We start from the raw sequence: 11203 nt of genomic DNA, 5'->3' as shown, positions 1-11203 counted from the left end.
GAAAACATGACCTATAAGGAACGATTGAAAAAATGGGTTTGTTTAGTCTGGAGAAGGGAAGACTGAGGGGGGATATGATAACAGTCTTCATGTATGTAAAAGGTTGTTACAAAGACAAGGATGATAAATTGTTCTCTTTAACACTGAGACAGGACAAGAAGTAATGTAGCAAGGGAGATTTAGGTTAGACATATAGGAAAAACTTCCTAACTGTAAATGTAGTTAAGCACTGGAACAAATTACCTTAGGGAGGTTGTAGAATCTCCATCTTTGGCAGTTTTTAAGAATAGGTTAGACAAACACCTGTCATAGATGGGCTAGATCAGGGGTTCTCAAACTGGGGGTTGTGACCCCTCAGGGGGTTGCAAGGTTATTAGAGGGGGGTCATGAGCTGTCAGCCTCCACCACCAAACGCCACTTTGCCTCCAGCATTTATAATAGTCTTAAATATAAAAAAATGTGTTTTTAATTTATAAGGGGGGGACGGTCACATTCAGAGACTTGCTGTGTGAAAGGGGTCACCAGTGCAGAAGTTTGAGAACCACTGGGCTAGATAATACTGAGTCCTGCCTCAAGGCATGGGGATGGACTAGATAACCTCTTCAGGTCCCTTCCAGTCCTACATTTCTATGATTCTAAGGGGTTCTTGAGATACAGCCCCTGAAAAAAACCAGCATTTTACAAAATAAACAGGTTCTTATAACATTTTGTGCACACACCTGGGGCTCAAACTATGGCTCTGATCATTCCCCAACTGATCTCAGTCGCTTGACATTTATCTCAGCTAGTACATGGTACCCAGCGCTCCTTTGGGGAAGCAATGTTGAAAATGTTATTACAAAAAGAGTTTAGCTGTCTAGAACAATATCTGCCAAATACTCACATGCCAAAGAGACTGGATTTCACATATACAGCCAGGCTAGGAAAACCCAACACACACAAGAGGGTTTCTAGGCAGTCTATTATCACAGTAATTTGGTGGTTCAAAGGGACATGCTGTGGTCATTGAACCTGAGCTAAACCCAAGCACTGTAAATTCAATTAGAATGATCTCTAGGCATGTTGCTACTAGCCACCTCTGTCAGTTTTTTGGGAAGGAGAGAGGGAGGAAATGTGCCATTCTAATGTAGAAGGGGACTATAACTATTTTCTGAAAGATAACAAATTACACATACTCTGCACAGATATGTGAGAATGCCTGCTGGGCATATTGCTACTTTTGCACCTGAGGGATTATTATAGCACAATGCCAGCACTGATTACATAAATTAGCATTGACTAACTATAGAGGGGATGAAAGATAGAATAATATAATCATGTTTCCTGAACAATGGACCTGAGTGTGTTTCAGGTCAAGGCATTCCTCATACACAGCCCATAGCAAGAGATACTAATAACTTTTAAAAATTCTTATAAGCTTTTTGGTGCAGATTAGGAATATGGGGGGCAGAGCAGTGAGGGGGAGTGCATGTGCAAGGGGGAGCAGTGCCGAGAGCTGAAAAAGTGCAGGGAGGGGAGGAGAGATTAGGAGGCAGAGGAGTGGTGCGGGGGTCAATGGGAGAGGAGTTTGGGGCTGGGGCAATGGGGATAAGTGGGGTTGGGTGGTAAGGAAAGGGAAGGGGGTGGGATACTGCAAGGCAGGGGGACATGTGAGTAGATGGCCAGGGGTGTACAGGGAGATTAGGGATGTGGAGCCTGTGAGCCCTACCGTCTACCCTCCTATATAGGCGCTGGAATCTGGTGGCCTTGCTCCTTTAGGGTGGTCAGAGCCCCGCTTCCTGTGCCCACAGCCCCATGTAAACTGGCTTCTGGGGAATCCTTACGCCTCTGTGTAGGAAACTGAGAACAAGTATGTTTAGCTATGCAGTGCTAAGACTGGGATGAGAAGTTGAAATTGGGTGTGCTTGGTGCATATTAGGCTCACAAGCACTGACACTGGGGAAAAAGGGGATGAAAACACCCACTGAGATGAATGGAGCAGTTCCCACCTGTCAGAGCTACTCTTTCCATCTGTATTTATTTCCAAGGAGTGTTCTCATTCAGCTGAGATCACCACGTTGAAATGAATGGGCAACTCCACACCCTTCTGAGTCTTCTATGTTGTAGCAGGATGTGTACAGTCTAGGCCCAGATCTGGGGTAAGGGCTTTGCATCTCCATTCCTCTGACCCCACCTACCACCAGCTAATACATACAGTCTCCACACCCAACCATCTTCTCATGGCTCCTCCAAGCTCAGGAGGAACATGGTGTGGCAAGGAGGAGGGGGCAGCCAGTGCAGGGGTGAGGGGCTCAAAGTAGCAGATGTGTGTGAGGGTGGATTGGAGCAATGGGCTTGGTTGAAGTAATGTTGGAGGAGTTGGAGCTGTGGTTGGTGATTCTGACCATTTGGGGGAAAGTGGGGCTCAGAGCAGGGAGCGGGAGGTGTTGGAACAGTGCAGTGAAGAGTCAGGTAGAAAGGAGGGAGTCAGAGCTTTGCAGTGGGGACTGTTGCGAGGGCTTCAGTTCTGTCCCCGCAGTATCTCAATAGATACTTACGTAGGCTTGGCCAGATTTGATTTATATCAATATTTGTTGGTAAACATTGGTTTCCGCGGACCTGCTGAAATTGTCAAAAACCCATATTGATTGGAAACAGTTGGTGGGAGAGCAGCCTTCCCCCTTGCACCTGCAAGGATCAGGAGTCACCAGCTCTGCTGCCATGGCCCTGCCCCCTCACTCCCATGACAGTGGAGCTACAAAGGGCTCCCTGAACTGCTACAGGACAGATGACATCTGTTCCCTGTAGGCACGAGGTGAGGGGAAGGATGCGGTCCTGGCAGGGGACAGAAGAGAACCCTGACCAGGGCCTTGAGGAGGATGGGCCTCTGGCCACAGCAGAGGCCACCCCACTGCTGTATGGCTCCTGCCTGGAACAGCGCCATTCAGCAGCAAGGTGGCCTGCCCCCTGGCCAGGGTCTGCTCCTCCTGCTCCTGGCCCGCCAGGGACACAGCTTCCCCCCACCTTGTGCCTGCAGGGATTGGGTGTCACCAGCCCTGCAACCATGCAGGGAGCCCTCTGCGGCCCCAGGGTCACAGCCCCATACTCTCACTCAGCAGCGAGGGGAGGTGGAGCTGACCCCAGGCAGGAACTGTTCATCCACACCACTCACCCTGCTCCTTGCACACCAGTGTCTTGGGCCCCTTGGCTGAGCCAGGAGCCCTCAGCAGCTCCCCTGTCAGCACTGCCCTAACCCTTCCTCCTTAATTTCCAGCAACCACAAAAATAAAAATAGAAAAAAAATTCTTAAAAATAAAAATTGATAGTAATCATCAAATTTAGGAAAAAATCCCAAAATTGAATTCTGCCAAGCCTACATGTGTGGCCCTGTCCCCGCAGTCTCGGAGCGCCTCCCAATCTCCAATGTATCAATTCTCAGCGCCCCTGCGAGGCAGGGTAGGGCTAATATTCCCATTTTTATGGACAGGAACTGAGACAAGAAGAGAAAAAGGTATTTAGGCCTGTCAAGGTTCCTTCCCCACTCTGAACTCTAGGGTACAGATGTGGGGACCTGCATGAAACACCCCCTAAGCTTATTCTTACCAGCTTAGGTTAAAAATGTACCCAAGGTACAAACTTTGCCTTGTCCTTGAACTGTATGCTGCCGCCACCAAGCATGTTAACAAAGAACAGGGAAAGAGCCCACTTGGAGATGTCTTCCCCCAAAATATACCCCCAATCCCTACACCCCCTTTCCTGGGGAAGGCATGATAAAAATCCTCACCAATTGGTACAGGTGAACACAGACCCAAACCCTTGGATCTTAAGAACAATGAAAAATCAATCAGGTTCTTAAAAGAAGAATTTTAATTAAAGAAAAGGTAAAAGAATCACCTCTGTAAAATCAGGATGGTACATACCTTACAGGGTAATCAGATTCAAAACATAGAGAATCCCTCTACGCAAAACCTTAAGTTACAAAAAGACACAGAAACAGGCATATCCATTCCATTCAGCACAGCTTATTTTACCAGCCATTAAACAAAAGGAAATCTAACACATTTCCAGCTAGATTACTTACTAACTAACAGAAGTTCTGAGACTGCCTTCCTGATCTGTTCCCTGAAAAAGCATCACCCAGACAGACAGACCCTTTGTTTCCCCCCCTCCAGCTTTGAAAGTATCTTGTCTCCTCATTGGTCATTTTGGTCAGGTGCTAGAGAGGTTACCTTAGCTTCTTAACCCTTTACAGGTGAAAGGGTTTTGCCTCTGGTCAGGAGGGATTTTATAGCACTGTATACAGAAAGGTGGTTACCCTTCCCTTTATTTTTATGACAAGGCCCCTAACTGGTGCCTTTGAGTCTCTGGGCCTGAAATGACATGCTCAAAGTCACACAGGAAGTCTGACAGAGAGAAGAAATTTGAGCCTAGGGGTCCCAGTTCCTAACCGCTGGCCCATCCTTCCTCTCATGCCCTCACTCCGTGTCTGCCCCTGCTTTCAAAAAGTGTCCATACTGACTCCATGCTGGTCCCTCCTCCCTCTCCCCTGTTCCTCAACCAAAAGGTCTCTTAGGCTGATGCTTGCCTCAATGTGAAGAGGACAGCTGGGGAGAGAGAACCAGGCTGTTCTGGCTAGGCAGAGGGATGTGGGATGAGGAGATGACGTAGAAGCAGCGAAAGAACTAACATGCAGCCAGTAATCACTGCCAATGAGCCAGAGCAGAGAGAACTGGGCTCTGGTAAATAGGGGTGCTGAGAATATTTTTTATGCAAGGAAATTAAATGTCCAAAAACTTTAACAGAGTTAAGGTTGCCCAGTGGTGCCTACTGGCCTTCCAGAATGTGCAGAGTGGTTAAACTTAAACCTTTGAAAAATCAGGAAATACAAAGTTAAGGTACATGCCACCTCCACAGCACAAACTTAACTCTTCCCTCTTTGAGCACTGCCCCAGCACCCCAATAACACAAATACTAGCATTCTACCCACACAGATGCTGCAGAACACTTTGAGACCAGAGTGCATGAGCACTATAGGACAAAGTCTAACACCTGCTCTTTGCTAAGGCAAAGCCCAGGTTTAGGTCAGGCATAGCAAACAGGGGTTACCTATTCCTAGAATCATAGAACCACAGGGTTAGAAGGGATGGCAAGGATCATCTAGTCCAACCCCCTGCCAAGATGCTGGATTTATTGTGTTTAAACCACCCAAGACAGATGACTATTCAGCCTCTTTTTGAAAGCCTCCACTGTAGGAGATTATATGACCTCCGTAGGCAGTTTGTTCCATTTTCCCACTGTTCTTACAGTTAGGAAGTTTTTCCGGAGAGTTAATCTAAACCTGCTATGCTTTAGTTTGAACCCATTGCCTCTTGTCTTGATCTCTGTGGCAAGAGAGAGCAATTTTTCTCCATCTTTTGATGGCAGCCTTTCAAGTATTTGAAGACCACAATCATATTCCCCCCTTAATCTCTTTTCCAAACTAAACATACCCAGTTCCTTCAGACTTTGCTCCTATGGCTTGCATTCCATCCCTTTGATCATCTTCGTTGCTCACTTCTGGATCATTTCCAGCTTCTCTACATCATTTCTACACAGCAGTGACCAAAAAATTGGACATAGTAATATAGCTGAGGCCTAACCAGCTCTGAGTAGAGCGGTACTATCACCTCTCATGATTTGCATACTATGCCTCTGTTAATACAACCTAAAATTTTATTTGCTTTCTTTGCAACAGCATTACATTGTTGACTCATGTTGAGGTTGTGATCCACCTCAACTCCCAGATCCTTTCAAGCAGGGCTGCAGCCAAGCCAGTTAATCTCCCATTGTGTTTTTGTGCATTTAATTTTTCCTTTCTTAAGTGTAGCACCTTACATTTGTCCTTGTTGAATTTCATTTTATTGTCTGTAGCCCACTTCTCCAATTTATCAAGAACCCTTTGAATTTGAGTGTTATCCTCTAAAGTATTTGCAACCCCCTCCCCCAGCTTTTTGTCATCTAAAAACTTGATCAGTATGCTCTCTATTCCTACATCCAGGTTATTAATAAAGATGTTAAATAACACTGGATCCCGAGCAAATCCCCATGGAACCCCAACTGGCACCCCCTTCCAATCTGACCATGCCATTAATAGTTACTCTTTGTTTGCAGTCATTTAACCAATTATGTATTCACTTAATGGCAGTTCTACAGAGCCCTCATTTCTCCAGCTTACTTATGAGAATGGCAGTGGGAAGCCTTAAGAGATAAAAATAGATAATACTTCGTCCTGCCTCAATGCAGGGGACTGGACTAGATGACCTTTCAAGGTCCCTTTCAGTCTTACATTTCTGTGATTCTGTGAGTGGGTCAAAAGCCTTTCTAAAGTCCAGGTATATTATATCCACTGCATTACCCCATCCACCACATCAGTTACCTTTTCAAAGGAATGCATCCGATGAAGTGAGCTGTAGCTCATGAAAGCTTATGCTCAAATAAATTTGTTAGTCTCTAAGGTGCCACAAGTCCTCCTTTTCTTTTGAAAGAAGGAAATCAAGCTGGTTTGAATCATAGAATATCAGGGTTGGAAGGGACCTCAGGCGGTCATCTAGTCCAACCCCCTGTTCAAAAGCAGGACCCATACCCAATCAAATCATCCCAGCCAGGGCTTTGTCAAGCCTGACCTTAAAAACTTCTAAGGAAGGAGATTCCTTAGAAGTTTGGCATGTTTTGTTCTTAGTAAATCCACCTTGGCTGCTGGTGATCAGCCGTTCATCCTCCCAGTATTTGCAAATTGAATGTTTTATACATTTTTCTAGTAGCTTCCCAGGAATCAAAGTCAGGCTGACTGGTCTATAGTTCCCCAGCTCCTCCTTTTTAAAGATGACCACTACATTAGCCCTTCTCCAGTCTTCCAGGACCTTTCCTGTCATCTATGAGTTTGGAACTATTATTGTTTTGAAATCTAGGCTTGGTTGCTGACTGTCTGGGCTAGGTTGCCCTGGAGTTAAGTGAGTTAGTACCTGCTTTCTAGCAGAGCCTTTGAAGTGAGAGCAGCGCAGTTTTTGACTGGATAGGCCGGAGATCAGAAGCAGCTGAGTGAGAAGGGGTGAGTTACCCATTCCAGCTGAGTGTGGGGCCCAGGCTTTAAAAAACATACTGGCTCCCAGTGGCAAGTAAGACTCGTGGCTGGTGAGGCAAAGGCAGCAGGGAGACTAAGGGAATTAACCAGTTGAGTTCAACTTTAATTCTTCATTAATGAAGTTTTTTAGAGTGAATTTTCAGTGAGGGTATATACACATTAGCATAACTTACTAAGGTGCAGTGGCTGAGTGGTTAGGAGACTCAACTACAATTCTGCAGGCCGTAGATTTGAATCTCGCTTGATCTCAAGCTAAAAGGCCACATTTAGTTCACTAAGCTGCAAAATGTGTACCTGATCATAGAATCATAGAATATCAGGGTTGGAAGGGACCTCAGGAGGTCATCTAGTCCAACCCCCTGCTCAAAGCAGGAGCAATCCCCAACTAAATCTTCCCAGCCAGGGCTTTGTCAAGCCTGATCTTAAAAACTTCAAAGGAAGGAGATTCCACCACCTCCTAGGTAACGCATTCCAGTGTTTCACGACCCTCCTAGTGAAAAAGTTTTTCCTAATATCCAACCTAAACCTCCCACACTGCAACTTGAGACCATTACTCCTCGTTCTGTCATCTGCTACTACTGAGAACTGTCTAGATCCATCCTCTTTGGAACCCCCTTTCAGGTAGTTGAAAACAGCTATCAAATCCCCCTCATTCTTCTCTTCTGCAGACTAAATAATCCAAGTTCCCTCAGCCTCTCCTCATAAGTCATGTGTTCCAGTCCCCTAATCATTTTTGTTGCCCTCCGCTGGACGCTTTCCAATTTTTCCACATCCTTCTTGTAGTGTGTTAGGATAAAGATATTCAGGCCTGTCTGCAAAGGCCTGTACTTTAAGAATTTAAGTGTATTCTTATCACTTGGCTAGTTCTAGAGGTATAAAAGAAAGAATCAAAATCACTGTCTGCCGGTGGAAGGGCCTTCTCTTACTGTGGCAGTCTGAGACCCTGTTCTTAGGCTAAGGCCTTTGGCTAAGCAGCAGAGGCAGCCATAAGCTAGGAAGCGAACAGTCACATCCTCACATTCCAAACTAGTCACATTGAAATAAGGTGCTATTGGGCTGCTAGGCACTATCAGGACAGAATTGTATTCCTATCACCTCCAGAGAAAGGGAAGTGCCTAGAAAATGTAAAAGGAAACTTAGTTCGATAGCATCCTGTCTGGCAAGAACTCACTTATCAATAGCTGGGATTTGAAATCTTCACTTCTGTATTGTCTTGTCATTATAGTTCCCACTTTGCTATTGTTTGTCTGTATAATCTCTGTCTGGTTCTGTGATTGTTCCTGTCTGCTGTATAATTAATTTTGCTGGGTGTAAACTAATTAAGGTGGTGGGATATAATTGGTTACATAATCATGTTACAATATGTTAGGATTGGTTAGTTAAATTTCAGGAAAATGATTGGTTAAGGTATAGCTAAACAGAACTCAAGTTTTACTAATAGCCTTCTATGATGAGATTACTGGTTCTGTGGATGAAGGGAAAGCAGTGGATGTATTGTATCTTGACTTTAGCAAAGCTTTTGACACGGTCTCCCACAGTATTCTTGTCAGCAAGTTAAGGAAGTATGGGCTGGATGAATGCACCATAAGGTGGGTAGAAAGTTGGCTAGATTGTCGGGCTCAACGGGTAGTGAAAAATGGCTCCATGTCTAGTTGGCAGCCGGTGTCAAGTGGAGTGCCCCAGGGGTCGGTCCTGGAGCCGGTTTTGTTCAATATCTTCATAAATGATCTGGAGGATGGTGTGGATTGCACTCTCAGCAAATTTGCGGATGATACTAAACTGGGAGGAGTGGTAGATACGCTGGAGAGCAGGGATAGGATACAGAGGGACCTAGACAAATTGGAGGATTGGGCCAAAAGAAATCTGATGAGGTTCAATAAGGATAAGTGCAGGGTCCTGCACTTAGGACGGAAGAACCCAATGCACAGCTACAGACTGGGGACCGAATGGCTAGGCAGCAGTTCTGTGGAAAAGGACCTAGGGGTGACAGTGGACGAGAAGCTGGATATGAGCCAGCAGTGTGCCCTTGTTGCCAAGAAGGCCAATGGCATTTTGGGATGTATAAGTAGGGGCATAGCGAGCAGATCGAGGGACGTGATCGTCCCCCTCTATTCGACATTGGTGAGGCCTCATCTGGAGTACTGTGTCCGGTTTTGGGCCCCACACTACAAGAAGGATGTGGATAAATTGGAGAGAGTCCAGCGAAGGGCATCAAAAATGATTAGGGGTCTGGAACACATAAGTTATGAGGAGAGGCTGAGGGAACTGGGATTGTTTAGTCTGCAGAAGAGAAGAATGAGGGGGGATTTGATAGCTGCTTTCAACTACCTGAGAGGTAGTTCCAGAGAGGATGGTTCTAGACTATTCTCAGTGGTGGAAGAGGACAGGACAAGGAGTAATGGTCTCAAGTTGCAGTGGGGGAGGTTCAGGTTGGATATTAGGAAAAACTTTTTCACTAGGAGGGTGGTGAAACACTGGAATGCGTTGCCTAGGGAGGTGGTGGAATCTCCTTCCTTAGAAGTTTTTAAGGTCAGGCTTGACAAAGCCCTGGCTGGGATGATTTAATTGGGTATGGGTCCTGCTTTTGAGCAGGGGGTTGGACAAGATGACCTCCTGAGGTCCCTTCCAACCCTGATATTCTATGATTCTATGATACTATATAATCTGTAGTCAATGAGGAAGTGAGTGGGTGTGGGTGGGAGGGAGATGGGAACAGGGAATGGGGGTAAGAAAATTGGAATCATGTTTTGCTAAAGGGGGAAATGGGAAGAAGGAATGGGAGTAAGGAAGTTGGAATCATGTTTGGCTAAGGGTAGGAATGGGAACAGGGACACAGGTGTAAGGCTCTGTGGTGTCAGAGCTGGGAAGGAGGATACTAAGGAAGGAAACTGGAATCATGCTTGCTGGAAGTTCACCCCAATAAACATTGAATTGTTTGCACCTTTGGACTTCGGGTATTGTTGCTCTCTGTTCATGCGAGAAGGACCAGGGAAGTAAGTGGGTGAACGAATAAGCCCCCTAACATAGTGTGGGGCCCAAAACTGGACATAGTACTCCATATGAGGCCTCACCAATGTCAAATAGAGGGGAACGATCACGTCCCTCGATCTGCTGGCAATGCCCCTACTTATACATCCTAAAATGCCATAGGCCTTCTTGGCAACAAGGGCATACTGGTGACTCATATCCAGCTTCTCGTCCACTGTCACCCCTAGGTCCTTTTCTGCAGAACTGCTGCCTAGCCATTCGGTCCCCAGTCTGTAGCTGTGCATTGGGTTCTTCCGTCCTAAGTGCAGGACCCTGCACTTATCCTTATTGAACCTCATCAGATTTCTTTTGGCCCAATCCTCCAATTTGTCTAGGTCCCTCTGTATCCTATCCCTACCTGCCACCGTATCTACCACTCCTCCTAGTTTAGTATCATCCGCAAATTTGCTGAGAGTGCAATCCACACCATCCTCCAGATCATTTATGAAGATATTGAACAAAACCAGCCCCAGGACCGACCCTTGGGGCACTCCGCTTGATACCGGCTGCCAACTAGACATGGAGCCATTGTTCACTACCCTTTGAACCTGACAATCTAGCCAACTTTCTACCCACCTTATAGTGCATTCATCCAGCCTATACTTCTTTAACTCGCTGACAAGAATACTGTGGGAGACCGTGTCAAAAGCTTTGCTAAAGTCAAGTAATAACACGTCCACTGCTTTCCCTTCATCCACAGAACCAGTAATCTCATCATAGAAGGTGATTAGATTAGTCAGGCATGACCTTCCCTTGGTGAATCCATGCTGACTGTTCCTGATCACTTTCCTCTCATGTAAGTGCTTCAGGATTGATTCTTTGAGGATCTGCTCCATGATTTTTCCAGGGACTGAGGTGAGGCTGACTGGACGTAGTTCCCAGGATCCTCCTTCTTCCCTTTTTTAAAGATTGGCACTACATTAGCCTTTTTCCAATCATCTGGGACTTCCCCCGTTCGCCACGAGTTTTCAAAGATAACGGCCAATGGCTCTGCAATCACAGCCGCCAATTCCTTTAGCACTCTCAGATGCAACTCGTCCGGCCCCATGGACTTGTGCACGTCCAGCTTTTCTAAAT

Source organism: Lepidochelys kempii, chromosome 7 (assembly GCF_965140265.1).
Source record: "Lepidochelys kempii isolate rLepKem1 chromosome 7, rLepKem1.hap2, whole genome shotgun sequence".
In the NCBI taxonomy this organism is placed as follows: domain Eukaryota; kingdom Metazoa; phylum Chordata; order Testudines; family Cheloniidae; genus Lepidochelys; species Lepidochelys kempii.
Note: the sequence above shows the minus strand (reverse complement) of the source record.